Raw genomic sequence first — 18,593 nt, 5'->3', positions numbered from 1 at the left:
TGGATTTCTAGTTTAGTAACATTACCACTACACCACCGTCACTGGTGGTTAGCAATTCGTCCAGAGCTACTTGGTCATGCTTTTTGCCTCCTACACATTATCAGAGAGCCTGTTGCCAGGATTGGTGCTTCCAGGAATGATGAGAAGGCTGGCCTCAAGGCCATGCACCTCATGCAGTTGCACAGCCATTTGGCTAACAATCAAATGGGGGCAAGTGCTCCACCACTCATCTGCAATGGGTTCTCTGGGCTGAATTTTACTGCGACGTGCGCTGTGAATGTGGCAGCTTTCTGACACAGAGGTGCTGCCACCAAGCCCCTCCCGATATTACGCGCGAGGGCTGTTTTAAATAGAGGGGGTGGAGCGGCCGCTCCTGATGACGTAGAGGGGGTGGCCGCCACATCCCTGACAATGGTGCCGGCACCACTGCGCAGGGGCCAGCGCCATTTTTAAAGGGCTTCAAGCCCTTAGCAAATATTTTACATTTTTAAAGCCATATTACATTTAATTTGTTTTTAATACCTAATTAGAAGATGGAAACCCTTTCCCAACCTCCTCCCCACAATGACCTTTTCATTACCCTCTATTCTGAAAAGTTATTTTATTCCCGACCTGAACTTTCCCCCGCAACCATCTCACATTTGCCCTTGAACGCCTTCCCACCATCCCCACAGGCAATCAAAAGTGTTTCCCTGATCCCCTACTCCCCCCACCCCACCCTAATAATTTGATAATTTTATTCCTCCCCCTTCCGGTGGAATATAAAATCGGCGTGGGACAGCTGCCTTCAGTAGGTGAGTAAATTTGCATTTCATTACTGCTCATTTTAATATTTAGATGAAGGCCCTGCCGCCAAGCGGCAGTGCGGGGAGTGGGGGGGCCACACCACAGTTCTCCCCCACCCCCACCGCTGCCAGTAATATCCGGCGGGACCTTCTCAACGTTGGGGGTTGAGGCGGGCCGCTCCCGGCAGAATTTTATGGGTCCCCCCGCCACATCCCCCGACATCGAGGGGCTCATTAAATTCAGCCCTTTGCGTTTCAGTTTTGCTTGGCTCTTCATTCCCACCCGTCCCTTCCCCAGTCTTGGAAAATCTGAAAAACAGCTAAAAGGAACTTTGTAACTTTATAAAGACAGAAGCAACATTTGTACCCAAATGCATTCACTTGCCCTTTAGTGTATATGCCCCCTTACATTTGACAGGCTGCCAAATTTTGACCGTTCTGCTTTAGACTAACTCCTTGTGTTGGTCTGGTAGTCTCATTATTGTAGTACTAGACTAGTTCATAATACCAGCATCACATGTTGTGACATTGAATTCGATAAATCTGATAAATTATGACCTACCCCCAGGAAATGACCACAAAAGCTGCTTATTTGTCTTAAAAACCCACTAGTTCACTCATATCCTTCTGGAAAGGGAATATGCCATTCCTACCTGGTATGGCCTACATACGACTCCAGTTACACACTATGCCCACATTCCCACTATGTCCCGGCTTCTTTTCTCTACTCCAAATCTTCTTCTTAAACCCCTTTTCCCTGTCTCAACAGCCCGCGAGACCATCCGATTAGCTGCCTCTGCCACGTCCCTCCCTTCCACTAGCCCAAACGTCCTCTAATGTTCCCCCCTGCCCTAGCCCTGAACTCACATCTTTCTCTAGTTTGTCTCCTATCTCCCCTTATGCCCTCTCTGAACTTATCTTGTTCATGAGATCCACCTCCTGCTCCCTTGATCCTATTGCCACTAAACTGCTGACCACCCAACTTCCCCTCCTGGTCCCCATGTTAGTCGGTACTGTTAACAGTTCTCTCTCTTCAAGTATTGTTCTTCAGGTGTTGTTCAGGGGCATTTTCAAGTTGGCAGGCTTCAGATGAACTACCAGAAAGATCAGTGCTAGGGCCTCAACTATTTACAATCAATATTAATGACTTAGACGAAGAGACCGAGAGTAATCTATCTAAGTTTGCTGATTATACAAAACTAGTTGGATATGTAAGCTGTGAGGAGGATACAGGAAGCTGCAAAGAGATATAGATGGGTTAAGTGAGTGGGCAACAAGGTGGCAGATGGAGTATAATTTGGGGAAGTGCAAGGTTATTCACTTTGGTAGTAAGAACAGAAAATGAGAAGATTTTTTTAAAGGTGTGAAACTTCTAAATGTTGATGTTCAGAGAGATTTGGGTATACTCATACATCAAAGACGAAAGGTTAGCATGCAGGTACAGTGAGCAATTAGGAAGGCAAGTGGCATGTTGGCCTTTATTGCAAGGGGATTGGGATACAAGAATAAGGAAATCTTGCTACAATTGTACAGGGTTTTGATGAGACCACACCTGGAGTACTGTGTGCAGCTTAAGTCTCCATATTTAAGGAAGGATATGCTTGCATTGGAGGCTGTACAGCAAAGGTTCACTGGATTGTTTCCTGGAATGAGAGGGTTGTCCTATGATGAGAGGCTGAGTAAATTGAGTCCATACTCTCTGGAGTTTAGAAGAATGAGAGGTGATCTCATTGAAACATATAAGATTCTGAAGGGGCTTGACAGGGTAGACACTGAGAGGTTGTTTCCCCAACTAGGGAGTTCAGAACAAGGGGACACAGTCTCATGATAAGGGTCGATCATTTAGGACTGAGATGAGGAGAAATAGCTTCACTTAAAGTGTTGTGAAACTTTGGAATTCTTCAGAGGATTGTAGATGCTCCATTGTTGAGCATATTTAAGGGTGGGATAAACAAATGTTTGGTCTCTCAGGGAATCAAGCGATATGGGAAGTGGACAGGAAAGTGAAGTTGATGCAGAAGGTTAGCCATCATCATATTGAATGGCCGAGCAGATTCGAGGGGCCATATAGTCTACTCCTGCTCCTATTCCTTATGTTGTTATGTTCTTCTATTCTCCCTCTGTCCTTAAATCTGCTGTCATCAGCCCTCTCCTCAAAAACCCAATCCTTGACCCCACTGTCCTTGCAAGCTACCATCCCATCTCCAATGTCCCTTTCCTTGAACATGTTGTCGCCTCGCAAATCCATTATCATCTTTCCTGGGACTCCATGTTTGAATCCCTCCAATCAGGTTTCTACCCCTGTCACAGCACCGAAACAGCTCTTATCAAAGTCACAAATGACAATCTAAGTGATTATGACAAAGGCAGCCTTTCCCTCCTTGTCCTTCTCTGCAGCCTTTGACACGGTTGACCAAACCAAGCTCCTCCAAAGCCTCTCCATTATCATCCAGCTGGGTGTGACTGATCTCACAAGGTTCCATTCTTATCTATTTAATCATAGCCAGAGAGTTCCTTATAATGGCTTCTCTTCCTCCTCCTGAACCATTATCTCTGGTGTCCCCCAAGCATCTATCCTTGGCCCCCTCCTATTTCTCATTTACATGCTGCCCTTTGGTAGCATCATCTGAAAGCACGGCATTAGTTTTCAGTTGTATGCTGATGACAGCCAGCTCCACCTCATCACCACTTCTCTTGACTCCTCCAATGTTGCTAAATTATCAGACTGCTTCTCCGAAATCCAGTGTTGGATGAGCAGAAACCTCCTCTAATAAATATTAGGAAGACTGAAGCCATGGTTTTTGGCCCCCGCTCCAAACTCCGTTCTCTAGCTATTGATTCAATCCCTCTCCTTGACAATAGTCTGAGATTAAGCAAGTCTAGTCACAACCTTGATGTCACATTTGAGCCCGAAATGAACTTCTGACCTCATATTCTCACCATCACTAAGATCGCCTATTTGCATCTCCATAACGTTGCCCAACTTTGCCGTGTCTCAGCTCAGCTGCTGCTTAAACCCTCATTTATGCCTTTGTTACCTCTAGACTTGACTATTCCAATGCACTTCCGGTTGGTCTCCCACATTCTACCCTCCATAAACATGAGGTCATCCAAAACTCTGCTGTCTGTATCTTAACTTGCAGTAAGGCCCGTTCACCTATCACCCCTGTGCTTGCTGACCTACATTGGCTCCCAGTCAAGCAACATCTTGATTTTAAAATTCTCATCCTTGTTTTCAATTCCCTCCATGGCCTCTCCCTATCTCTGTAGATATCAGCGCTTCTCTCATTCTGGTCTCTTGAGCACCCCGATTTTAATCACTCCACCATTGGTGGCCATGTCTTCAGTTGCCCTAAGCTCTGGAATATCCTCCCTACATCTCTGCCTCTCTACTTCGCTTTCCTCCTTAAAAACACTCCTTAAAACCTATCTCTTTGACCAAGCTTTTGGTTATCTGATCAAATATCACCTTGTGTGTCCCGGTGTCATATTTTGTTTTATAATACTCCTGTGAAGTGCCTTGGTTCATTTTAATAGACTAAAGGAATTATACAAATATAAGTTGTTGTTATTGTTAATTTCCTCAGAGCAACTAGGGATGGGCAACAAATATCGCCTTGTCAATGTTATCTATATCTCAAGAACTTTTTTAAAAAAAAGATCCAAGTTTTCAAATGAGCTCACTACTGAATATTGAAGGCAGACTGCTTACTGTACTCTAGCTAAGTCTGTGCCAATAGATGGCCAGAAAAGACTAAACTTAGCCAGGAGTGAAAAGTCAGCCCTCATGCTGGCTTGGGTGTGAATGTTTGTCGAACAGATTATTTGAACTGAGGAAAGACTGAATTTACAGTATTATCATCTTACAGTAATATAATTAACAAATATCATTATTGTGAAAATGATGTCATGCAAAGGTAAATATGCTCTATACAGTGCATAGTGTACTTTTCTATATCTATAAACTGAAATTACTCTTCTCTCAAATACCTGATGTTGTCTACCTCAGGTTCCTTTTATAACTCCCAACTTATTGTTGCTAATTTTCTCCTTTCTTGCAGCCACTGATACTTGGTTGGTTATGGGTTCACAGGTGCTGGTAGCTCTCTGACACCTTTCTTCAAGTGACCGCTCTTCATATCTGAGCTTCGGCAGTGAATGTTGGAAGTTTATCTGCCCATGGAGGACATCAAAGTTGAATGTGCATCTGTGTCACTGCAAGAATATACAATGGAGCAGGTTCACATCAGATTGAACTGTCTGACAATTCTTCATGGCAATTTATTTTAAAGTAAGTTTAAAAGGGGCAGGAGGAAGATTGGGAAAGCAATAATGATAGGGGATTCTATAGTTGGGATAACAGACAGGTGATTCTGCGGTTGCAGACGTGAATGCAGGATGTTGTCTCCCTGGTGCCAGGGTCAAGGTCAAGGGTCAGGGTCAAACTTTCATGTGGCTATCTGCACCTACAGCTCACCAACCTTATTTACCACACTCCGTGCATTCACATACATGCACAGTAAACCTAATTTAGATATTATTGCATTCCCTCTTACTCTGACCCCACCAAATACCTTACTATTTCTTACTCTAGTGCTATTTGTCTCTCACAATTCTTTGTACACCTTTTTTTCCCTCTCTAATGTTACCTCCTGGTTTCCATCCCCCTGCCAAGTTAGTTGAGACCCTCTCCATAAAACTAGCAAACAGCCACGCAACAGCATTAGTCCAGGCTCTGTTCAGGTGCAACCCTTCCAGCCTGTACATGTCCCATCTCCACCAACCAGTCATTAAGCGGATGAAAACCACTCTGTGGCGGTGGGGGAGGGGGGTGGGGGGGCAGAGTTAACAGCCAGCTGTTGTGGTCCATATCGGTACCAATGACATCGGTAGAAAAAGGGATGACGTCCTGCAGGCAGATTTTAGGGAGCTAGGAAAAAAGCTAGCAAGCAGGAGCTCAAAGGTAGTAATCTCTGGATTACTCCTGGTGCCACACCTGGGGAGACGGTGGCGTAGTGGTAATGTCACTGGACTAGTAATCCAGAGCCCAGGCTAATGCTCAGGGGACATGGGTTTGAATCCCACCACAGCAGATGGTGAGGTTTGAATTCAATTTATTAAATCTGGAATTGAAAAGCTAGTCTAATGATGACCATGTAAAAAAAAAATCTGGTTCGCTAATGTCCTTTAGGGAAGAAAATCTGCCATCCTTACCTGGTCTGGCCTACATGTGACTCCAGACCCACAGCAATGTGGTTCACTCTTAAATGCCCTCTGAAATGGCCTAGCAAGCCACTCAGGGCAATTAGGAATGGGCAATAAATGCTGACCTAGCCAGTGATGCCCACATCCCATGAATGAATTAAAAACAACTTTATAAATAGGATAAAGCAGATGAATGCATGGCTGGAACGATAGTGTTTGAGGAAGGACTTTAGATTCCTGGGACATTGGGACTGGTTCTGGTGGTGCTGGGACAAGTATATGCTGGAGAAGTTGCACCTGAACAGAGCTTGGACTAATGTTCTTGCGGGGCTGTTTGCAATGCTATTGGAGAGGGTCTCAACTAACTTGGCAGGGGGATGGAAACCAGGAGGTAACATTAGAGAGGGAAAAAAAGGTGTACAAAGAATTGTGGGAGACAAATAGCACTAAAGTAAGAAATAGTAAGGTATTAGGTGGGGTCAGAGTAAGAGGGAATGCAATAATATCTAAATTAGGTTTACTGTGCATGTATGTGAATGCACGGAGTGTGGTAAATAAGGTTGGTGAGCTGTAGGTGCAGATAGCCACATGGAAGTTTGATATTGTGGCAATAATGGAGACCTGGCTCAAAGGAGGGCAGGACTGGGTACTAAGTTTTCCTGTATACAAGGCATTCAGGAAAGATAGGGAAGGAAAGAAAGGAGGAGGTATTGTAGTATTGATAAAGGATAATATTACAGTGCTGGAGATAGAGGATCCCCTAGTGGGGTCAAAAATAGAACGTATTTGGTTACAGCTAAGAAACTATAGAGGTACCATTACACTACTGGGTGTATTCTCTAGGCCTTCAACTAGTGGGAAAGATATAGAGGAACAAATTTGCGGGGAAATTACAAAGAGGTACAAAGATTATTGAGTAATTCTAATGGGGGACTTTAATTATCCTAATGTTGGCATCCTTCCATCTATGAAAGATAATGGACATGCAGCAAACAATCCATTTAGATGGGGCGTCTTCTCTTGGTGCACCTTTGGTGATGGCTGTGAAGGCTAATCCTTGACAGGCAGGTTCTTCCACAAGTGTCACACATGAAGCTGCCAAGTGACACTGTGAGTTGTTTTTGGTGTTGGTACCTGTCGCCAAGCTGCTGTAGCCACTGGTCATCGCGCTGATGCACGCCAGTCCACTGGATATGTAACCATTTCCCTCTTTCACCAGCAAGTGCCTTCCAGCTGCAATAGTCGACATTTAGGGCCTTCATGTCACACTTGCAAGCATCCTTGAAGCTGAGTTATGGGTGCCCCACTGGTCGTCTGGCCCCGGCTACCTCATCATACAGAAGGTCCTTGGGTATGCAACCGTCTTCCATCCTGCGGATGTGTCCGCACTTAGGAGCTGTGCCTTTGAGAGGACTGCCATGTTTGTGATTTTGTCCTGACATAATGCACCGCAGACAGTGAAGATAGAAATTATTGAGCTTCTTTTCCTGCCAGCTGTAAGTCACCCATGTTTCACAGCCACACAGCAAGGTGCTGAGAACACAGGCCTTATAACCCATCAGCTTGGTCCGAAGGGTCAGCTTGGTGTTATCCCATGTGTGTTTTGTGAGTTGGCCAAAGGTGGTAGCTGCTTTCCCTATGTGTGTATTAAGCTCTGCATCAAGGGACAGATTGTCTGTCACCGTGGACCCAAGGTAGAAGAATTTGCTAACCACTTCCAGTGGGGCATTATTTAGTATGATCAGGGACAGAGATGCAACACCTTGACACATGACCACAGTTTTCTTGATGCTTATAGTCAAGGAGAGCAAGTTACAGGTATAGGAGAGACAGTCCATGAGTCTTTGTAGCTGAGTTTCCATGTGAGTGACTAATGCAGCATCATCAGCGTAGAGTTCTCTGACCAGGACATGATGTGTTTTTGGCTTCACTTTCAGCTTGATAAATTGTAGAACTTGCTGTCTGACCTAGTGTGCAAGTAGCCTCCTTCCATATCAGTAGGGAAGGCAAAGGTCAGGAGCATGGAGAATAAGATGTCAAACAGAGTGGGGGCTGGGACACAACCCTGTTTCACTCCATTCTTTACACCAAAACTGTCGGAAGTGGAGCCATCAAACTGTATAGTGCAGTGCATGTTGTGCATGTTATGCTGATATAGACTGGGATAGTAATAGTGTAAAGGGCAGAGAGGGGGAAGAGCTTCTAAAGTGTGTTCGGGAGAATGTTCTACATCAGTATGTTTTCATTCCAATCAGGAAGTAGGCATTGCTGGATCTGGTTCTAGGGAATGAGGTGGGACAAGCGGATCAAGTGTCAGTAGGAGAACATTTAGAGGACAGTGATCATAGTATCATAAGGTTTAAGTTAGCTATGGAAAAAGGCAAAGAGCAATTCAGAATAAAAATAATTAATTGGGGGAGGGCCAATTTCCATGGAATGAGAATGGATCTGGCCAAGGGGAAACTGTAATTGAACAATGGGCTGCCTTTAAAGAGGATAACTGGAAACATTTGAAACAGTTTGTGTAACAAGACAAAAATTATAACAATATATCAAAATATAATACAAAAATATATCAGTAACAGCCTAGTGACTGGTGCTGGAAATTAATAGACTTATTATGGTGCCAGAGTGCTTAAACTTCACTTGTGTGCCATGTGTTTGAAGTTTTCCGCTACTAACAGAGGGTGGATAATATTTACTTTATTTTTGCCAAGCTGAGTTTTCACAGCCATTTATTTTTGTACATCTTAACCTTTTGTATTTGAAACAAGGTTTATCAGGTTGAATCGTTTATACACAGCTGGTTTGGTGAGTTATATGTGAATGATTCTTATTCTCCATGAAATGCTGTCAGACCAGCATTAGGAGCTGCAACTGTGAATGCCAGACGTGTTCCTGCAGGAATGGCAGATTAGTTTGTTATGGTCAGAAAATTTGTAGTAATGTGTATACTTAAATTTGTCAGTGCATGCCTCCAAAAATGAGCAATTTCATTGTTAGCTATTGCCAGGTCATACTGGCTGTGTTATCAAGCCTGACCAGGCCGCAGCTCTCTGTCTGCTGATTGAGATATCCCTACTGCGGTGGTTTAGTTGACATATTGGTTGTTCTATATATAAAAAAAGTATTAGATTACACAGTGCTTCCAGATTCTATTTCCTTCCAGTCCTGAAATGTGCTCTGCCTGCAATGCAGTATATTTAATGTTTGCTTGCTCACTGTTTCATGACCTTATATTCCTTGGAGGGCACCGAGGCCCTGATATTAACAGAGAGGATGAAGGGAAGGCTGAATGCGGCTGAAGAACCTGGCGAGGCTGGGGATGTGGAGATCCTACTGATCTTAAAGGATGGACCTGATTTTTGTTTTTTTCCTCTGTTTTCTGCCCAGCAGCCAGCCAAATTGACAAGTTAGCTGGTGGCCAGAAGGGTACACCAGCAGCAGGGGGCTGCAGTCGGGGGCCTGTGGGAAAATCGGGAGAAGTGGAAGGTTGCCGATCGGGGCTTGAGGGGTGGGTTGGGAGGGGGGAGGTCTCTGATCGCAGGAGGGAGAGATAGAGAGATAGAGCATGATCGGCAGAGGGGAGGCCAAAGGCTTCCTTGAGGGGCCAGGGGAGCACTTTCCCATCTGTTGTTTGAGGGGCCCTTAATAATGAGGCAATGAGGTTCAAGTCTTGGGTATTGCTGGGAGTTGAAGCTAACATCCTAGACTTAAAAATGAATGGAGTTGATATATTTTTAATTGCAAATTTTTGCCGGTGTCTTTTTCCCCTGGGATTTCAATCCTGAACATTGACTACGAGAGCACACTGTTAACTTTGCCATCTTTGTGTTTGCTGCTAGTGATACTCCTTGGCTAGTTGGAATGAGATGCAACCTAATGTGGCCCATCTCTTGCTGATTTTTAGTATTCTGTGTTGGTACTGGACTCATCGCTTTGTGCTATAGCCTATTTAACAGCTGCAATTTGCAACCTGGGCAAGTGAGAATATGAATGTCAGCCAAGATGGTATTTAATTCATACTTGGATTCTTGAATCTGATTCTTCCCCACCAACTCCTCTGCTGAAAGTGCTACCTCATGATGAGATACAGTTCCATAATTACCACTGCCCTGTAGTACCTTGACCAATAGACCAGTTTCCACTTTTGAGTCAGGACAAGCTTTTTGATCATGGGGGCATCACATCCAAGTCCAAATCTATCCTCCTACAACTTCTATACATGCACCATTTTTCCAGCAAGAATCATAATGATTAACAACCTAAATCTTAGGTGAATTTTATCACTCTGAACGATGGGTTTTAGGCCAATAGTACTGCTCCCATTACTGCTGCAAGCGAAAAAAGCTGAGCATAGATGGGATTTTTTTTCCCTCTTTGTATGCCCAGTCACATTTGAGCCATTGGGGGAGTTCAAAGTCAGGATGGTGTGTGACTTGGAGGGGAATTTGCAGGTGGTGGTGTTCCCATGCATTTGCTGCCCTTGTCCTTCTAGTTGGTAGAGGCTGTGGGTTTGGAAGGTGCTGTCTAAGGAGCCTTGGTGCATTGCTGCAGTGCATCTTGTAGATGGTACACACTGCTGCCACTGTGCATTGGTGGTGGAGGGAGTGAATGTTTGTAGATGGGGTGCCAATCAAGCAGGCTGCTTTGTCCTGGATGGTGTCGAGCTTCTTGAGTGTTGTTGGAGCTGCACCCATCCAGGCAAGTGGAGAGTATTCCATCATACTCCTGACTTATGCCTTGTAGATGGTGGACAGGCTTTGGGGAGTCAGGAGGTGAGTTACTCGCCGCAGAAACCCTAGCCTCTGACCTCCTCTTGTAGCCACGGTATTTGTATGGCTACTACAGTTCAGTTTCTGGTCAATGGTAGCCCCTAGGATGTTGATAGTGGAGGATTCAGCGATGGTAATGCCGTTGAATGTCAAGGGGAGATGGTTAGATTCTCTCTTGTTGGAGATGGTCATTGCCTGGCACTTGTGTGGCGTGAATGTTACTTGCCACTTATCAGCCCAAGCCTGGATATTGTCCAAGTTTTGCTGCATTTCTACATGGACTGCTTCAGTATTTGAGGAGTCACGAATGATGCTGAACATTGTGCAATCATCAGTGAACATCCCCACTTCTGACCTTATGATTGAAGGTTGGTCATTGATGAAGCAGCTGAAGATGGTTGGGCCTAGGACACTACCTTGAGGAACTCCTGCAGTGATGTCCTGGAGCTGAGAAGATTGACCTCCAACAATTGGAGATTGACCTCCAACAATTGGACCTCCAACATATTGAGAGGAGTTATGGGGAGGTAGTCACACCTCAGGTAAAAGAAGTAGGTAGATGGATTACCGTCAGGGGAAGGAGAGGGAACCAGCAGGCAGTGCAGGGATCCCCTGTGGCCGTTTCCCTCAACAACAGGTATACCGTTTTGGATACTGTTGCGGGGGACGACTTACCAGGGGTAAGCAATGGGGTACAGGTATCTGGCACAGAGTCTGTCCCTGTTGCTCAGAAGGGAAGGGGGAAGAGGAGCAGAGCATTAGTCATTGGGGACTCCATAGTTAGGGGAACAGATAGGAGGTTCTGTGGGAACGAGAGAGACTCACGGTTGGTATGTTGCCTCCCAGGTGCCAGGGTTCGTGATGTCTCGGATCGTGTTTTTGGGATCCTTAAGGGGGAGGGGGAGCAGCCCCAAGTCGTGGTCCACATAGGCACCAACGACATAGGTAGGAAGAGAGATGGGGATTTAAGACAGAAATTCAGGGAGCTAGGGTGGAAGCTTAGAGCGAGAACAAACAGAGTTGTTATCTCTGGGTTGTTGCCCGTGCCACGTGATAGCGAAGCGAGGAATAGGGAGAGAGAGGAGTTGAACACGTGGCTGCAGAGATGGTGCAGGAGGGAGGGTTTTGGTTTCCTGGATAATTGGGGCTCTTTCTGGGGTAGGTGGGACCTCTACAAACAGGATGGTCTTCACCTGAACCAGAGGGGTACCAATATCCTGGGGGGGAAGATTTGCTAGTGCTCTTCGGGGGGGTTTAAACTAATTCAGCAGGGGAATGGGAACCTAAAATGTAGTGCCAGTGTACAGGATGTTGAGAGTAGTGAGGTCAGGGATAAGGTTATAAGGACGCAAGAGGGCACTGGCAAGCAAGAACCTGGTTTAAAGTGTGTCTACTTCAACGCCAGGAGCATCCGGAATAAGGTGGGTGAGCTTGCAGCATGGGTTGGTACCTGGGATCTCGATGTAGTGGCCATTTCGGAGACATGGGTAGAGCAGGGGCAGGAATGGATGTTGCAGGTTCCGGGATTTAGATGTTTCAGTAAGAACAGAGAAGATGGTAAAAGAGGGGGGGGTGTGGCATTGTTAATCAAGGAGAGTATTACAGCGACAGAAAGGACGTTTGAGGACTCGTCTACTGAGGTAGTATGGGCCGAGGTTAGAAACAGGAGAGGTGAGGTCACCCTGTTGGGACTCTTTTATAGACCTCCAAATAGTTCCAGAGATGTAGAGGAAAGGATAGCGAAGATGATTCTCGGCAGGGGCGAGAGTAACAGGGTAGTTGTTATGGGGGACTTTAACTTTCCAAATATCAACTGGAAATACTATAGTTCGAGTACTTTAGATGGGTCAGTTTTTGTCCAGTGTGTGCAGGAGGGTTTTCTGATACAGTATATAGACAGGCCAACCAGGGGCGATGCCACATTGGATTTGGTACTGGGTAATGAACCCGGCCAGGTGTTAGATTTAGATGTAGGTGAGCACTTTGGTGATAGTGATCACAATTCGGTTAGGTTTACCTTAGCGATGGGCAGGGACAGATATATACTGCAGGGCAAAAATTATAGCTGGGAGAAAGGAAATTATGATGCGATTAGGCAAGATTTAGGATGCGTAGGATGGGGAAGGAAACTGCAGCGGATGGGAACAATCGAAATGTGGAGCTTATTCAAGGAGCAGCTACTGTGTGTCCTTGATAAGTATGTACCTGTCAGGCAGGGAGGAAGTTGTCGAGCGAGGGAGCCGTGGTTTACTAAAGAAGTTGAAGCGCTTGTCAAGAGGAAGAAGAAGGCTTATGTTAGGATGAGACGTGAAGGCTCAGTTAGGGCGCTTGAGAGTTACAAGCTAGCCAGGAAGGATCTAAAGGGAGAGCTAAGAAGAGCAAGGAGAGGACACGAGAAGTCATTGGCGGATAGGATCAGGGAAAACCCTAAGGCTTTCTATAGGTATATCAGGAATAAAAGAATGACTAGAGTTAGATTAGGGCCAATCAAGGATAGTAGTGGGAAGTTGTGTGTGGAATCAGAGGAGATAGGGGAAGTGTTAAATGAATATTTTTCGTCAGTATTTACAGTAGAGAAAGAAAATGTTGTCGAGGAGAATACTGAGATTCAGGCTACTAGGCTAGATGGGATTGAAGTTCACAAGGAGGAGGTGTTATCAATTTTGGAAAGTGTGAAAATAGATAAGTCCCCTGGGCCAGATGGGATTTATCCTAGGATTCTCTGGGAAGCAAGGGAGGAGATTGCAGAGCCTTTGTCCTTGATCTTTATGTCGTCATTGTCGACAGGAATAGTGCCGGAAGACTGGAGGATAGCAAATGTTGTCCCCTTGTTCAAGAAGGGGAGTAGAGACAGCCCTGGTAATTATAGACCTGTGAGCCTTACTTCGGTTGTGGGTAAAATGTTGGAAAAGGTTATAAGAGACAGGATTTATAATCATCTTGAAAAGAATAAGTTCATTAGCGACAGTCAGCACGGTTTTGTGACGGGTAGGTAGTGCCTCACAAACCTTATTGAGTTTTTCGAGAAGGTGACCAAACAGGTGGATGAGGGTAAAGCAGTGGATGTGGTGTATATGGATTTCAGTAAGGCGTTTGATAAGGTTCCCCACGGTAGGCTATTGCAGAAAATACAGAAGTATGGGGTTGAAGGGGATTTAGAGCTTTGGATCAGAAATTGGCTAGCTGAAAGAAGACAAAGGGTGGTGGTTGATGGCAAATGTTCATCCTGGAGTTTAGTTACTAGTGGTGTACCACAAGGATCTGTTTTGGGGCCACTGCTGTTTGTCATTTTTATAAATGACCTGGAAGAGGGTGTAGAAGGGTGGGTTAGTAAATTTGCGGATGACACTAAGGTCGGTGGAGTTGTGGATAGTGCTGAAGGATGTTGTAGGGTACAGAGGGACATAGATAGGCTGCAGAGCTGGGCTGAGAGATGGCAAATGGAGTTTAATGCGGAAAAGTGCGAGGTGATTCACTTTGGAAGGAGTAACAGGAATGCAGAGTACTGGGCTAATGGGAAGATTCTTGGTAGTATAGATGAACAGAGAGATCTTGGTGTCCAGGTGCATAAATCCCTGAAGGTTGCTCCCCAGGTTAATAGGGCTGTTAAGAAGGCATATGGTGTGTTAGCTTTTATTAGTAGGGGGATCGAGTTTCGGAGCCACGAGGTCATGCTGCAGCTGTACAAAACTCTGGTGAGACCGCACCTGGAGTATTGCGTGCAGTTCTGGTCACCGCATTATAGGAAGGATGTGGAAGCTATGGAAAGGGTGCAGAAGAGATTTACTAGGATGTTGCCTGGTATGGAGGGAAGGTCTTACGAGGAAAGGCTGAGGGACTTGAGGTTGTTTTCGTTGGAGAGAAGGAGGAGGAGAGGTGAATTAATAGAGACATATAAGATAATCAGAGGGTTAGATAGGGTGGATAGTGAGAGTCTTTTTCCTCGGATGGTGATCGCAAACACGAGGGGACATAGCTTTAAGTTGAGGGGTGATAGATATAGGACAGATGTCAGAGGTAGTTTCTTTACTCAGAGAGTAGTAGGGGCGTGGAACGCCCTGCCTGCAGCAGTAGTAGACTCACCAACTTTAAGGGCATTTAAGTGGTCATTGGATAGACATATGGATGAAAATGGAATAGTGTAGGTCAGATGGTTTCACAGGTCGGCGCAACATCGAGGGCCGAAGGGCCTGTACTGCGCTGTAATGTTCTAATTCTAATTCTAACCACAACCATCTTCCTTTGCGCTAGGTATGACTCCAGCCAGCGGAGGGTTTCCCTCTGATACCCATTGACCTCAGTTTTGCTAGGGCTCCTTGATGCCATACTCAGTCAAATGCTGCCTTGATGTCAAGGGCAGTCACTCTCACCTCACCTCTTGAGTTCATCTCTTTTGTCCATGTTTGAACCATGACTGTAATAAGGCCAGGAGCTGAATGTCCTGGCAGAACCCAAACTGAGCATCACTGAGCAGGTTATTGCTAAGCAGGTGCCACTTAATGGCACTGTTGATGACACCTTCCATCACTTTACTGATGATTGAGAGTAGGCTAATAGGGCAGTAATTGGCCGGGTTGGACTTGTCCTGCTTTTTGTGTACGGGACATACCTGGGCAATTTTCCACATTGCCGAGTAGATGCCAGTGTTGTAGCTGTACTGGAACAGCTATGCTAGGGGCGCAGCAAGTTCTGGACCACAGGTCTTCAGTACTATTGCAGGAATATTGTCAGGGTCCATAGCCTTTGCAGTATCCAGTGCCTTCTGTCATTTCTTGATATCACGTGGAGTGAATCGAATTGGCTGAAGTCTGGCATCTGTGATGCTGGGGACTTCAGGAGGAGGTCGAGATGGATCATCAACTCGGCACTTCTGGCTGAAGATTGTTGCAAATGCTTCAGCCTTATCTTTCGCACTGATGTGCTGGGCTCCCCAATTATTGAGGATGGGGATATTTGTGGAGCCACCTCCTCCAGTTGGTTGTTTAATTGTCCACCACCATTCACAGCTGGATGTGGCAGGACTGCAGAGCTTAGATCTGATCCGTTAGTTATGGGATCGCTTAGCTCTGTCTATTGCATGCTGCTTATGCAGTTTGGCATGCAGATAGTCCTGTGTTGTAGCTTCACCAGGTTGACACCTCATTTTGAGGTATGCCTGGTGCTGCTCTTGGCATGCCCTCCTGCACTTTTCATTGAACAAGGGTTGGTCTCCTGGCTTGATGGTAATGGTAGAGTGGGGGATATGCTGGGCCATGAGGTTACAGGTTGTGGTTGCGTACAATTCTGCTCTGCTGATGGCCCATAGCACCTCATGGATACCCAGTTTTGCATTGCTGGATCTGTTTGAAATCTATACCATTTGGCACGGTGGTAGTACCACACAACACGAAGGACGGTATCCTCAATGTGAAGGCGGGACTTCGTCTCCACAAGGACTGTGCGGTGGTCACTCCTACCAATACTGTCATGGACAGATGCATCTGCGGCAGGCAGATTGGTGAGGACGAGGTGAAGTATATTTTTCCCTCTTGTTGGTTCCCTCACCACCTGCCGCATACCCAGTCTAGCAGCTATGTCCTTTAGGACTCGGCCAGCTCGGTCAGTAGTGGTGCTACCGAGCCACACTTGGTGATGGACATTGAAGTCCCCCACCCAGAGTACATTCTGTGCCCTTGCCACCTTCAGTGCTTCCTCCAAGTGCAGTTCAACATGAAGGCGTACTGACTCATCAGCTGAGGGAGAGCGGTAGGTGGTAATCAGCAGGAGGTTTCCTTGTCCATGTTTGACCTGATGCCATGAGACTTCATGGGGTCCAGAGTCGATGTTGAGGACTTCCAGGGCAACTCCCTCCCTACTGTATAACACTGTGCCACCACCTTTGCTGGGTCTGTCCTGCCGGTGGGACAGGACATACCCGGGAATGGTGATGGCAGTGTTTGGGACATTGTCTGTCAGGTATGATTCCGTGAGTATGACTATGTCAGGCTGTTGCTTGACTAGTCTGTGGGGCAGCTCTCCCAACTTTGGCACAAGCCCCCAGATATTAGTAAGGAGGACTTTGCAGGGTCGACAGGGCTCCGTTTGCCGTTGTTGTTTCTGGTGCCTAGGTCGATGCTGGGTGGTCCGTCCGGTTTTATTCCTTTTTATTGATTTTGTAGCGGTTAGATGCAGCTGAGTGGCTTGCTAGGCCATTTCAGAGGGCATGTAAGAGTCAACCACATTGCTGAGGGTCTGGAGTCATATGTAGGCCAGACCAGAATTGTCTAAAGTGCAACTGCATTTGCTGCAAAAAATGAAAGATTGCTTATCAGGTTAGACAATGGCATTGCTAATATCTACTATAATTAAGGGGATCTGGCTTTTTCGGGGATAATGGAATTTAGCAGATAATTGATTGTCTCCAAATTTAGTTATACATATGGGTCAGCACAGCCTTCATGGGAATGAAGACAAATGTAATAAAAATGCCATAAATTAACTTAATTTTTCTTGGCCTGTTGGGTAGATTTATGTCAGACAAAAGGAGGTTGGTGTTACTGGACTTCAGGCTTTGTTTTGCAAAAGTTCCAGTGGATATATGTTCCCTCATTACCCATTTTTCTGATTATCCACTAGTATTTTTGCCACTGACCACCTCCAGGCGCATATCCATTGTCTCTCGAGATAAGGAGGCCCAAAAGAAAAAGAAAGAACAATGCCTTAAATCCAGTTACACAACCTTCTTTTGTATGAATTTCTTAAGTGTTAACTCTGCAGAATTTAGTTTTGCGATTTGGTTTTATGATAATGTGGCAGAGAAACAGAGAAAACGAGTCAAACGGACCAGTTTTCCTAAAGAAAATGATGCTTGAAGGAATAAATCCCACTGAAAATATTGAAATTGTCTAAAAAGTGAGGGAGAAATGTATTATTTGTCGATTGAATAATGTCCATAGTATTAGTTAATGTTAATTTATAATAAATCCTTTTCAGCTGTATGATTGCATGTTAGAAATTCTGGATGTTCTTGTCTCAATAACAGCCCTAGTAATTAATGTAAAATATTGAAATGACATGCTTCCACTCTGCTGGTGGCTCATATTACAGTCATTCCTGGGGCAACAGAACCTGGGATTCAAATTTTTTACTGTCTCCCCTTCTCTAGTTACAGGCATTGTTTGCCATATTCTTATTGAGTGTCTGCTGCATTCTTTTGAAGTGGATTATCTTGCTTAAATCTGTATTTTATTCAGCTGTTTACTTTACAATCTCTAGGCCTAATGTATACCTTTGATGACCCTGTTCTTTAAATATGTTCTGGCAGATAATAAGTTCATATTAAATTACCATTTGCAAAGTTCAACAGCTTACCTGTATATTTTAAATTTCATTGACAAAATGAAGTTCCTCTCTTTTTCCTTCTGAACTGTTGAACTGCAAAGTGGAAACGGGATAGATTTTAACTATCAGGTGGCCAACTGGTGGCCTGTTGGCAATAGTGCTCCGGTGTGTTTTGTGGGTTGGGCCTTGATAACATATATATGTGGTGGGCTGTGGATGACAAAATGAAAGTTCCAATTCAGCTCATTGACTCTGAGCCGGCACAATATTGGACAGCCTGGATGTCAACCTGACCAGGAAAAAGGAAGGTCTGGAGATGGGAGAAGTTTGCAATTGTAGTAAAAAGGGGAGCCTGTGGTGGCAGCAATTACATTATTCTTGTGGAGCCTAGATGAGAACTCCTGCTCCTCCTAGCCCCACAAAAATAATTTTAGCAATTAGATTTTCAGGCCTCTTCTGTTGTTCTGGCAGGTTTTACTAAACAAAGCATCCACCCACTAGGCAGTTC

General features: G+C 45.2%; 1 protein-coding gene across 2 annotated transcripts in view; it reads left to right on the top strand.

The window, feature by feature from the left end:
* Positions 1 to 446: 446 nt before the first annotated feature.
* Positions 447 to 18,593, top strand: part of mylk3 (myosin light chain kinase 3) — a 93,925-nt gene continuing 75,778 nt past the window's right edge. For both annotated transcript variants that reach the window (XM_068049367.1, XM_068049366.1), the window contains exons 1-2: positions 447 to 794; positions 4,847 to 5,076. The gene's annotated coding sequence lies outside the window, so the exon portion shown is untranslated. The remainder of the gene's footprint in view (positions 795 to 4,846; positions 5,077 to 18,593) is intronic.

This window comes from Heterodontus francisci, chromosome 17 (assembly GCF_036365525.1).
Source record: "Heterodontus francisci isolate sHetFra1 chromosome 17, sHetFra1.hap1, whole genome shotgun sequence".
Taxonomy (NCBI): Eukaryota; Metazoa; Chordata; class Chondrichthyes; order Heterodontiformes; family Heterodontidae; genus Heterodontus; species Heterodontus francisci.
This window is presented reverse-complemented; position numbering and strand designations above follow the sequence as displayed.